Below are 13,885 nucleotides of genomic sequence, written 5' to 3'. Positions count from 1 at the left end.
AATCAAAGGCTACAGGATGACTACTTTACTCATGCAAAGGAAGACTGTAAATGACACCACAAACACATAAAAACATTCACAGTCTTTTTGTACAAAAGGAGGCGGAATCTAAGCAAAGAAAAAGGTTTATCAAACTTGTACCTATGCTGGTTAAAGGATGCAAAAAACAGAGATCAAAACAGGGCAACAGAGGACAGAGAACCCCAGTTGCACAAAGCAAAACTGTTTCAGCGCAACCTCAACACTGAGGACTTGAAATTCAGCGCAGGTAGCCCCTTCAGGACCTGCGTTGAAATGCAGATTGCCTTCACAGCAGTTGCGCTGAAGGAGAAACTCTCGTTTCCCCTGGGTTCTGGGTCATAAAATGCTCAAAAATCAACTGTTTCAGGCCAAATCAGAAACACAAGCAACGTATAAACAGAGGGATTCTTTGAGAGGGTACTAAAGACTATCACAAGGATCATCAAATCATCTGTGGATCTATTTTAGATCATAGACAAGTCCAGCAACTGGATCAAAATAGCAACTTTCTACTTTGCATCCGGGAAAGATGCAATTCAATAGTTACTGTCACGTCTATGAAGTAAACAAATGACGGAAACACAAACAAAATGAATAAACAAATTCTCCCTAGCGGAGTCGCCAATTTGTTGTGGGGAAAAATGCCTATGCAGGACGATCCTATCCACCTAAGGTGTGACAGCGCCTTAGCAACAAACGAATACAGCTATTATGATTTCTTCCTTTATGAAATATGAAAGAGGGGAGATCGGCAGACTTACCATTGTCTTCCGGTTGTCCCTCGATCTAGATCCTCTTCTCTTTGTGTATCCACAGCTACTTGTCTCCTCGCTTGCTCAAGAGAACAACTACTTGATTCCACGAGATCACAAGTGAACAGCTACCTATGACAAGAGAACAGCTACTTGCGACAAGAGAAGAACATAACACAAAGGCATATATTCGTATTCATAAATGATTCAGGGTTAGAAGTAAATCAAATACACTAATGCAATCATACAAATACACCAGTATATAGGAGCAAACCAAGATAGCTTTATTGATAAGTAACAAGGTTCAGGAAGAGATACAACCCATACGGCTCCAATCCAGGATCTCCTTCTCAGCAGAATGGAATTCCTTCTTCAGCTCCCTTCAAATCATTAAACACCCAATGATCCAGTCTCAAACCAACAACAATTCTTTGCAATAACAAAATTCCAGCCCCCTCTTCCCATGGAGGAGAGATCTATATATAGATCTTTTGGAGAAAGGATGAGTCAGCTTGAGGCTGGTATGAAGCTGACTAGTGTCCTCTCCCTCTCTCAGTTCTTGAGTCCACTTGGAGGTTCTTGCTTCCACTTGGAGATTTGGAACCTCTTACTCATCACCAGTCGAATTCCTTGATGCAAGTGTCATTTTGGAAGCTTCCTGGGCATTGACACATTGAGGAATGAGCCTGCCACTTGTCCAATTACGCTCAGCGCAGGTAGCCTTTGTTGGAGTTGACATTCAACGCAGGTAGACAGTGGAGCAGTTGACATTCAGCGCAGATGCTCAGTGGAGCAGTTGACATGATCCAGAATTGGCTTGTTTTTTAGTGTTTTCAGGTGGAGAGCTTCTATGAATTACTGTGGTTAGTTTGCCTTGTTCCTCTAGGGGTAGGAACAACATGTTTAGGGACTTTGGATCCCTTAGATTATGGACATTTCATGCTCGATGTTGTAAGGCACAAAAATGTCTATAACATGGACCACACCGTTTTGAAGGTGCGCAGGAAAATGGGACCTAAACATAAGGGTGTAACTATTTTGAGTACATGCAAATGCTAGATGGTAAAGAGAGAAAGCATTATGTGCCTAAAAATCCTTCCATGTGTCTAATATAAATGTCAAAGCTCTACGAAGTGGGTGTGTTCTTATTGGGTGTTAAAGAATGAGTGAACTTTCAATAGGAATCTTCAACTTATCAGGTTCAGGTTTTACAAAGACTCAACCAACGATGGAGTGAAACACCTACCTCGATTGGAAAGGATCTGCTCATATTAATTATCGTTTGTATTAGGTTCAATAAAGCAATTCCATCCCAATCAAATTCTTCGATGGTCTGAACTCACACTCTGAACTCAGATTTTCAACACTTTTCAAGGAATTCTACGTTCATAATCACCCTCACATTAATGTATGGGAAAGAAAACTATTCATGCTACATCCACTTTATTAGAGTGGGTGTTGGTTACCTGACGAGAGAATTAGCCACAAAGTAGGGTGGAGCCAATATGTTTCTAGAACATGCAGAAGATAGTTGTTAATTGAAACAAGATACATAATTCATAGGTGTTAACATGCAGTGCAACTTAATATTTAATTTTTTTAATGCATCGATTACATAATTTATGTGATGGCTTATTTATTCTGAAGTTGTGTTGCAAAATTTCTCCAAGATTCACAAAATGAGGGGATTGAGCGAAATATTTTGCAGGAACTCATTGTTATATTATATTTCCCCCACTAAGTTTCATTCCTTTGTCTGGCATATGTGTTGACTTTTTCCTTTAATATTTCTCACACAAACCTCTCTGTTCTTAACTTATCTGTTCGTTAACTGACGTTGAAGTCCTTGATATTTAACCTTTTTGACATGCATTTTGTTGACATTTCTTGCAAATGGATGAACCGTGAAAGGTGTCATGTTTATATATATTTCAAAATATGTATGGTCTAATATTTATATATTTTTCAAAATATGTTATATATTTTCCAAAATATGTGTACAATGTCACTTAGAACAATGATCCTTAAAACTTTGGTGTTGTTTCGATGGATATTATAACATGTAGAAAGCAATTGAACAAGAATTTGATGAAATCGGGAATTTTTTTTAAGAGAGAAAATGCAATATGGTTCACCACTCAATGATTTCCCCAAGCCAGAAATTGACATAATGGAAATTATGATATAGTGCATGGGAGAGAACTTGCAATACATATTGTTGTCAATGGTATGTGAAATACAACCAGAAAGAGGAGGATTCAGAGCATGTAAGGATTCAAATCATGGAAATGTTATAGTTGATAACCTCAAAACATTAAATAGATCTTGAGAATTGAAGAAAACTCTCACTCTAAATCACTAATACTAAATTCTTACTGTAAATCATTAATACCACTCTTGTTAATTGCTCTCAATATGATGGATTACATATGCAAAAAGTTAGTTGGAAGTAATTGAACATAACAATTACATGCTCACCCCAATACAGGTGGAAATAAGTCTGAGGTTCCTCCATTACATAAATTAGAAAAACCAACCACAAAGTTGCACATTAGTAGTTTTACAATTGTTGTAGCTCGCAACTAATTCTAAAATATACCAAAATGACTCATCATTCAACCACGCTACACTTTCCCGTGACAACAGTGAACTAACCACGCAACAAAATATTTTTGGCTGGGGTTGAATGATTGATAATTTTGATATATCAGCTGAATTAGTTACTAGCCATAGTAAAACTACTAATTCCCAGAAGGTATGAGCGTTGATGAGAGAGAAGACTTTATTTCAAAGCTTTAGAAAGGGCATATTTGGATGCGTCCTAAGGTGATCTAGGTAGCGATAACACTAGCCTTTGAAATATTTTTTCCAAAGAGCTAATTGCGCCCAACCAATGTTAGGAGCAATAATTCTCCAGATTAATTTAGCTCCCATTGCAATATTATGGTAGCTAAGATTTTTGAAATTCAAGTCTCCTTCCAATAGTGGTTTGGAGATAGATTCCCAGCTAACTAGTGGAATCTTTTTCTCATTCTGCTTGCCCCCCTTCCAAAAAAATTTCCGAATGAACTCCTCCATTTTTTGAGAATACCAGAGGGAGCAAGAAGGACAAAAATCTGAAATAAGGGAAGTCTGGTAAGAACAGATTTAATGAGGATAGACTTACCAACGATGTTAAGCCAGGAAAATCCCCAGGCAAGCAACTTGTTCTTGAATTTCTCCAATTGGGGGAGCCAATCTCTATTGTATGCTCTTTTGAGGAAAACCAGGAGGCCCAAGTACTTGAAGGAAGTCCAGTTTGAGGATGCGGTGAAACCAAAGGTTCTAGAAATGGAGTTAAGCAAGATGGAAGTGATGTTCCAGCAATAGATATGACATTTTCCATTGTTTAGACTGCTTCCCAAAACCATGCAAAACTCATCCAAAGCTTTTTTAAATTTGGAGGCCATGAGCACAAAAGTTGCTCCCAATAACAAGGTGTCATCCATAAATAGGGCATGATTTATGTTTTTAGCACCTCTTGCAATACAGAGCCCAACGATATTCTGATCTGCCCTTTTCTTATCTAGTTAGAAACTGAGGATAGAGGCTTGAAGAACAAATAGAAGAGGTGAGAGAGGACACCCCTGCCTGAGCCCTCGTGGCTTTGAAAAAATCAGCAGCTCTGCCATTTACTAAAGGGGCCATCCTAGGCTCTGAGATGCAAGCCCGAATCCAATTTATAAAATTCTCCCCAAATCTAAGCTTATGTAAGACTTTCAGCAGAAAGCTATGCCTAACTCTATCGAAAGCATTTACTAAATCAAGTTTGAAAACCATACCATTCTTTTGCGACTCAGGCTTGAGTGGATTGCCTCTTGGACCAGAATGAAATTTTCCACAATCTGTCTACCTTGTATGAAGCCTCCTTGGCTTTCCCGAATAATTTTGGGGAGGATGGGCTTCAGTCTATTAGTGATGACTTTGGTGATCAATTTGTAACCAATATTGCAGAGCGAAATCGGGAAAACCCTGTTAAAGGAGTTGCCCCACTTCTCTTTGGGAATGAGAGCAAGAAAAGTAGAGTTCGTGTTGCCTCTGATTTTATAGCAAACTTGGGATTTTAGAACCATTTTGTAGAGATCTTTTTCCACAATAGGCCAGCAAATTTGGAGAAATCTAGCTGAGAATCCGTCCGGCCTAGGGTCTTTGTCTGGGTCCATGGAAAATAGGGCATCCTTGACTTCATTCTTGGTGACTTTAGCTTCAAGAAGGTAATTCATTTCAGCAGAAACCAAGGAGGGGACCACGTCCATCATATATGAATTTTGATCCAGATTTATATCTTCACTATACAGGCTTTTAAAATGAAGGGAGGCTGTGTTTTTGATGTTTGCATTATCCTTGTGAATGATAGAGCCATATTTGATTTTGGAAATGGAATTGGTACATTTCCTGACCTGAGCTTGTTTGTGAAAGAAAGAAGGGTTCCAGTCCCCTGCTTTAAGCCAAAGACTATGAGACTTATGTCTCCATTATCCTTCCTCAACTAGACAAGCCTTGTGATAGTTTTGTTGAAATAGGGCTTCTTTATCTAGAATCTCTTTCGTTATGTCAGTTGTTTCAGCTTGGAGATGATGAATTTCTAGAGTGCGTTGGATATTTTTTCTTCCATTGGCTGGATTGGGCAGAGATTAGGCCCAACTTTTCAAATCCCTTTTCACACTTCTGAGCTTCTCTTCCCAGACAAAAAAGGGGGAGCCTTTGACCGGTTTCAACCAAATGCCCTTAATTAATTGCATGAAGTCTGATTCCTTAGCCTAAACCAAGCTAAATCTGAAGGGAATAGGTCCAAGATCAAGCTGAAACACGAGTTCTAGCTTGATGGGTTTATGATCAGAAGTAATGCAAGGGAGAATATGGACTCTAGCCTCTAATCCAAGAAGAAGAAAAGAGCTTTGAAGAAAGAATATGTCCAACCTGGAAGCTATGTGGCCAGGAAAAATTCTTTTATTAGTCTAGGTGAACTTGCCATAGGTTGGATTGATGTCCAGCAGGTCCTAGTCCTGCATAAGGTCCTCTGCCCATTCCTTAGCCGGATTACAAACAATGCTACCTTCTCTCTTGTCTGCTGACAGGAGAGTGAGGTCCAGGTTCCGAAAATGATGATATTCTCGAGATTAATTAGATCTGCTTGGTTTCTTAAGGAGTCCCAGCAGGCCTTTTTTTCCCCGGCATTCACAGGAACGTACACGTTGAAGAGACTAAAAATATGATTTGTATCTACATGTTGCACTTTTAAGAATAGCCAATGAGAGTTGAGGGTCTCAGAAATGACTGAGAATTTGTTAGCGTTTCAAATGTTTCCCACCCCACCAGAAGCCCCTCAGGCTGAGATTTCTTTCACCTCACATCTATTTTAGAGTTTCTTACTTACCTGAAGGAAGGTGGAGTCCTCTAGTTTTGTCTCCTAGATGAGAAGTATGTCTGGAGCTTCTATCCTGATTAAACTTCTAATGGCTTCTTCTTTGATTCTACTCCCTATACCTCTACAGTTCCAAGAGACAACCTTCATCATTTGTATTTCTGGTTGGCTCCTTGGAGCCTTGGGGCTGATTTCTCATCATCTTAGGTTTTGCTGCTAATAGCTTCTCAAGAGTTGGCTGGCTTCCTTGGAGCTTGTCTTTGAAAGTTTCCAGCTCTCTTTTTTCCCGATCTGATTTGTGGCCTCTTGTGGACCTCCTTTTTGAGGCTTGGGATTCTCCTATTTCACCTCCTTCCTTTGAGCCCTCAGAATCTTGCTCAACTTCCTCGACTTCTACAATGTTTTCTTTGGAACTCTCATCAAAGGCTTGCCCCCTTGGGAGAAGAGGGGCTACCTTTTGTGACGGGGGTTGATTTTTGAATATCTGCTTCCTGTGTTTCCTCTATTTGTGTGCTTAGAGGGGAAAACTTATTTTCTTGCTCCATTCTAGAAGGGGGTTGCTGAGAAGGGGCTAGCTGAGGACCTCTTCCGATTGTACCAACATTATTTTGGGTTTTCTTGGCATGCTTCACCTGATTCTAGCCTTATTTTTTACCCTTATCTGGTTGAGCATTAGTTGGGCATCCTCTGGCGAAGTGGCTGTAGACATGGCATTTTCAGCATTTGAAGGGAAATTGCTCATAGGCAAGCTTCTGTAAATGAGTCCAGCTTCCTACTTTGATTTTCATGGCTTCCAGAAGTCCCACCTATAGATCTACTTATATGCAGATTCAGGCACAGTTATATTGATCTTTGTTGTTTGCCCGGTCTATGGATTTCCCAAGGGCGTTGTGATGTGCTTCAACGAGTCCTAGTTCTGGCAACGCACTGGAATATTTGGAAGCCTGACCCACACTGGAACAACCGTAGGAACGTCAACTACAAGGTCAAAATCCAGCATCCATTAGTTGAGATAGAGGCCCTGGGGGCCCACGAAATAGGGGCCATTCTGGAAGATCAGATCCTTGTCTTCCTTAGAAGTGAATTCGAAGAGAAAAACCCCCACCCTAAGAAATAATATGTGACGCTATTCTTGATCAAAGGAGCCCAGTTCTTGTTGACCTAGTTCTCAGTGGACTTAGGAGAAGGCCATAGTCTGGTGAACTGACCAACAAGTGCCTGCTCAGCCAAGGATAGTGTGACTTGGATCAGATTCTCTAGCGAAAAGGAGATTTCTGGAATATCTTCGAGCCTATTGATGAATTTGGTAGCTTCAATCTTTTTCTTTTGCGGCAAACCAGCCAACAGCCAAGAGAAGGCTTCGGCAGTAGAAGAAGGTGGAGGAGGGGGGAGGGGGCTGCCTAGGGCAATCCCAAGACCTCCATGAACGTGAACTCCTCCCAGTGGCAAACAAGCCACATAGCAGGCTCTCAATTGAAGAGCGTAGGAAAGCAAGCCCAGGGCCTCGGGGTCGTAGATCAAGGGGACCCAAGGCATAGGCACCGAAGCGCACGGAGCGAACTAGGGTTTCGGTCATCCTATTTTCCCCAAATATGTTATTATGTCTTAATTATAATTATACTTATTAAATCTATGTTTTTTATTTTTTAGTTTAAATTTATTTTTATGGTTTTTGGGCATGTGGTATTAATAAAACATAGTATTTTCCCATGGTATTCTAAAAGATCATATTTACAAGTTAATAATACCCATATTAAAATGAGGTGAATATTCTCTCATAAGTAGCAATTAATTTGCATGCTAGTTTAAATTTGAAAAACAATATTTATTTTCCAATATTATTGAAAAAAATATTTTGCAAATCTATAATAGACAATAACTTTGGGCCATGTCTGGGGTGGCTGGAGGGGGAGGGATTCTACTTAATCCTAAAGGAAACATCGAAGACATATATGCTTGGGGCCTAGGTAGGAAGACAAGCAATCAAGCTGAGACTTAAGGTTTATTACTAAGGCTTTCTCTAGCTCAAAAAAATGGCATCAAGAAGATCCAAGTCTTAGGAGACTCAATGTTGATAATAAAACATATGAAACATAGTTCATCAGAAAAAAAAAAAAAAAAAAAAAAAAAAAAAAAAAAAAAAAACATGAATCTAAATCAAATCATTCAGAGATCACAAGGTAAAATTCTTCTCTTTGATCTGGTGTCATTCTTTCACATCCTAAGAGGGAATAACCAACAAGCATATTATGATTTGGCCTGCCACTTGAATGCAGAAACAAGTATAGTAAATGAAATAAAGGAAAAACTATACATTCCCTAATCATGGTCAAGGTTTTCAATCATTGGACTGGGGAAGGAACTCTTGGCACGACTAAGAGATTAGAAAATAAAAGAAACATTGAGAATTTGGTGTTCACAACAATATATCCCTTCCCTCCCCCCCCCACCTTTTTCCCTTCATTCTCTATATTTTCGCCCCTGTCGCTTCCTCCCCCTCCCCTCCACTCCCATGTCACTTTTTGTCCGTAGCCCTCATCATCATTTTCCATTCAACTCGGTGATGCCTCCACTTGATTTAATCCATCTATCACCCACTAGACCCTATATCATCATCCTTTACTCGAATCGACCCCGTCTCAGGCCTCTTGGCATAGGTAGGCTGGCCTAGCTCTCACTACGTGGATGCTCCCATCACGTATGTACTACACATGGTTTTGGTAGGTATCACGACATGAGAACCAATTCGTCATGACATAGAAACTATTGTAATGGGCGACAATCCGACATAGGATAATGTAAGATAATGGGATAGCATGAGAAACATTTAATCCCTCTTATATGAATTGCTCAGACCGTGTGTGGGAGGAAGGTGTTGGAAGGATAAAGTACAAAGTGAAAATATGGGAAATTATTGTGGAGCATTAGGATCTCATCTTCATGAGTAAGAATTTCGAATCCTACATCAGAATCTAGACCTCCACCTTTTATAAATAAATCATTCCCTTTTGAATTCAATATCTGTATTTTACATCAAAATTTTGAGCCTGTTGAGGGCTTTGGAAAATTCATTTATTCCCCATGCCTTCCTTGAGAATTTTTTTCCAAAATTCAAAAACAATATCCCGTAACTAGTAGCCCATGGCTATACATTCTATAATACCAAAATAGTAAATATTAGCACGTATAGTTTTCCATAAAAAACATTTTTAAACTGAGAACTAAAATAGATTACTCCTCCATCGGTGTTGGACAGTTAAGATCAAGTCTAGTATTGCACTATTCTCTTCCATTTTGAGTTTCATATGCTCAATTTGTTCTCTCAGTGCTTCCCCTTCATCCTCTATTTTGTAGATGCACTCCTTCCTTTCAAGCTGCTACCCCTACATATCTAATGTCTCCTTCTGCCATTGATGGATAAAACTATAAAAATTAGCCAAACCCTCCTTGAATTCCATATGATATTGCGCATAAACCTTACAGGTATGCATATTCCAGGGAGTTTCATGAGCTCTTCCCTCCCTTGACTCCCCCATCCTAGGCCGACGACAAACCCAGGAACCAGACAATGAGCCCTCCTCTGCTGAGTTACTATACACCATGATTTTCACCACTGGGGAGCTACCAGAGTGCCCAAGCTCCAAGATGTCACAGAACACCCACTCATAATTGTTTTGGGCAATCAACTGAAAGCCCTCATTTTTCTAGTCAAACTTCCCCACCTGACCGAGATTACCAGCACTCAGTTTACGAAAACTCATCTTATCAACGCACACCTTCCTTTAAAATAATGAAATAAAGTTAAATATAATTTAATGTATCTTTAAATGTCTAATTCAGACAGTGATCCCTCCTTCGTTGAGTTGTTCTACACACTCATTTTCACCACCTAGGGGCTACCAGAGTGCCCAAGCTCCAAGGTGTCATGGACATCCCACTCAGAATTGTTCCCATAAATCAACCCAAAGCCCTCATTTTTTTGCTCAAACTTCCCTACTTGAATCAAGTTACCAGGACTTAGCTTACCACTACCCGGCTTATCAACACACAACTCCCCTTAACAAAATGAAATAAATTTAAATATAATTTTAATTTATTTTTAAATCTCAAATTCTATTCTTTCTTTTTTTTTTGAATTAATAGACCCATAACTAAAATAATTATTTATTATTCATGTTCACCGTCTCACTTTGATTCTCTTCCCTTTGATGAGCCCCAGAAATGGGTAATTATATGGGCTCATTTTGCCCCTTAACTCGACCTAATCCACCATTCTCATCATTTTATTGCATGTTTTTTATTATATTTATGCTAATAGAGTGAATTGGGTTAGGCATTATGCCATGAAGTCTAATGTGTGCTTTATGCAGATTTTTGGGCAATTTTTGGACAAATTCAAAGGATTAATGAGCATTTGGCAGCCAATATTCGAGGAAAACAAGGGAGAGGATTTGTAGGAGGGTGTCCCCTTCATTTATGAACCCTTACCTTGAATTCTCTATCAGAAACTCAGAGCACAAGTAGCCACCTTATTCCATCCAAGGGGCAACCAAGAAAGTAAAGAAGGACTGTTGTTTATCTGCAGTTTTGGGAAGCTGTGCTCCTTGATTTTAGGAGGGCTATTAAATGATTCCATTTTTATAAATAGGGGGGCTTAGAGCCTCAATAGGTTAGCCAATCATTAGTATAATTTTCGCACTTTTTTGAAACACTTGTTCAGTTCATTTTCAAGCTTCCTTTTTTAAAACAGTTTATGTAATGTGACTTTTACTTTTGATAATGGAGATGAAACAGTTTTTGAGCCAACAATGATCTCTTTCAGAGGGCTGAAGCTCTTGGGTGAGGTCCCAACCCAAGATTCCCAACACCTCTTACTTTGTACTTATATGTTTTTTCTTTAGCTCATGAGTTAATTTTTGTTACATAGATTCATTTTACTTTGTTTAGATTAGGTTGCTTTTGATGGTTTGCATAGTTGTTTTTGTTTCAGTTGCTCAAGTAGGTTAACGTAGTGACAAACTAAGATTCAAAAAGGCCAACAGCAGACCCTGATGTCCTTTCTCCCTTTCTGGGACTATGATTTGACGTCAAGGCATTACTGCTGCCACCAACAACATAGTTTTGCTCTCTCATGCAATTTCTAGTGGGATGACTTGATTTGGAAAGATTAATGTCTTGCTTCAGATTCAGTTGCCTAGATCGTTTCCTATCCTTTTACAACAAATCTCTCTACATTCTTTTCTGTTTAAAGGTTATTGTTCAGCATTTTTTGTTTGTAGGTCAGAAATTAGGTCAGGCCAGATAAATTTTTGTTTTCATCGTATAGTTAGTCCTTTCTTTGATCAGTTTTTGTATGTTAATGTGCAGATCCCTTGCAGGACACCTCAACTCACCATACATCCATAAAGCAACCAGCACCAGCTCACTTCTCATAGATTTCTCAAGTCATTCGCAACATTTTGCCAATCTACCCTAATTTATCCATTTCTCCATAAGTTGCCCTCTTGCATTTGAACAAATCCAACCATCATGTTCCCTCTTGATCTTCCTTGAAAAGCTCAAGACACCTCAACACCTTCATCTAGCCTTCAATTACCCTTTTCCATCATTTTTCCACCTTCAAAACTTCCAAAAATAGCTCTCGGCCTCCTCTTGTAGATCCGTTGTAGCCTTCTGTAGAATTCCCTGTAAGTGGTTTTTCGAAATCCGATTGTAATGGGAGTCTTTAGAAGGGTACTAGGGGCTTTCTAGGACCTCTCCATGCCTTCCTCCACCTCTAAAAAAACCAAGTCCATCTTCCTTCACCACCAAACCTTTGCACAATCACAACCAGATAAATCACAAGCATAATAATTTCACATAAAAACACTCAAAAGCACAAAAATATGTTTTCTTCTCATTTCATTTTAGAAGTAGCTTGAATAAATGTAATTTACCCTTTTCAGTAGTCAATGGCACTAAACGCATTAGTTTCTATCTCTTTTTATGCAAAAGCAGGGTTAGTTGTATAAATTAAGGTTTGTTAGGGTTTGCCTTACATTCCAGTCTTCTTTCTCTTTTTGCAAATAGAATAGCCTCTGTAGAGTTAGATTTATTTCATCATGGTTAAAAGCTTCTTCTAGAAATTCATAGAAGCTGGTTTGAGCTCCTATTGATCTTGCGCTAGCTAACCAAGTGGCAGCCTACAGTAAGAGCTAGTACTTGTGCATACAGCATCGTCGCTTCTAAGTTTGTTACGAACTACCAGGTTGATAAAAGTAAAGTAGGAAACCCCAAGGGTTGCAGCATTATTGCTGCAATACTGGTGCTCACCACTTTTTGGCATTGTTGCCAGGGAAGTGTCAGAGTATTTTGTGATTATTGCTTTCTTCTACTTTCTACTGCAACATTCTTCTAAGTATTTTATTTCAGCAAAAGTAGAGTAGTTGTTCCTTCCAATTTCTGTATTTCCTCACTTTCATTTCAATTCTGCAATTTCCATTCTAGCACAAGTAGATTAATAATTTCCTTTCTTTCATTTCAACTCTGCCATTTCATTTCAGCAAGTTCATTTCAATAGTTGCAATTTGTTTGTTCAATCAATTTTAGTTTTGCAGGTACGAGAAAAAAACAAAAACCAACTAAAAAAATTTCCTTTCATGCCTCATAGGAGTAGAGATAATTCAGAGAAATGTTTGCCCAACACTTTAAACAACCAACCTTCTCTCTTCTTCAGTGGCTGCAATCAAGAAACACCCTTAGGTAATAGCCAAACATATTTGAAGAACCTATAGGGGAAGAAGAAGAAGAAAAAATTCCTCTAGAGCTAATGGATGAAAACAAAAATGTTGGGAGCAGTACCTTTTCTTCCAATTCATCCATTAAAGGTGAAATTGGAAGCGTGCTGGAAGACCTCAAGAGTGAGATGCTGCAGATTCTTTCCATGAAAATGGATGCTTTCCATATCAAAAGGAAACAAGAGAAAGCAAAGAGGGCTTTGGCCATCTTTTGTCCTAAATGCACCAGGAGGCATCTTAGGAACGAATGTCCATTGAACTCTATAGCGGTTTGTTCAATCTTTGAAGAAAATCATTCCACAGACAAGTGCACGTCCTTGCTTGGACTTAAATTTGTATACCAAGGGGCCGAAGTAGTCACTAAACAGATCTATTACATAAACCAAAATAGGTCGCATGTACTTAGACCATACCAGCAGGGGATGCAAGGGACATCTCAAGCATACTACAACCCCAACCAAGTCACATCCATACCTTCTTGGGGCCCTCTTTCTCACCCTTTTTGGTCCACACCTCCTCCTTGGTCCTTCACATCTCCATATCATGCCCAACCAGCCATCCATTCATTTCAACCCTATGCTCAGTTGCAACCTCAGTGGAATGCATCTCATCAAGGATGGAGGCCCCAGTACAACTCTCCCCCCACTTTTTTGCCTCCACCACCTATTCAACCACAACCATTGCCTCCTGCTCCACCAAGGAAACCCCAAATGCCTACCTAGCCAAACCCGAACCTAGAAAACAGACAGGCCCAACAAGTATATAGTGGGGAACCACCATTTCCAAACCTGCACATTGGAGTAGCTCAACCCAATTACAATGTTGAGGTACAACACTTCCAAAAAACGCCTCTTGAGCTCAATGATGTTCACCATAGCTCAGGAAGAGTATTGAAAAAAATAGATTATATTGATATCATTGAAGGACGACAT

This window comes from Pinus tabuliformis, chromosome 1_1 (assembly GCF_031772625.1).
Source record: "Pinus tabuliformis cultivar Carrire ecotype Pingquan chromosome 1_1, CPIR1, whole genome shotgun sequence".
NCBI lineage: Eukaryota > Viridiplantae > Streptophyta > Pinopsida > Pinales > Pinaceae > Pinus > Pinus tabuliformis.
Note: the sequence above shows the minus strand (reverse complement) of the source record.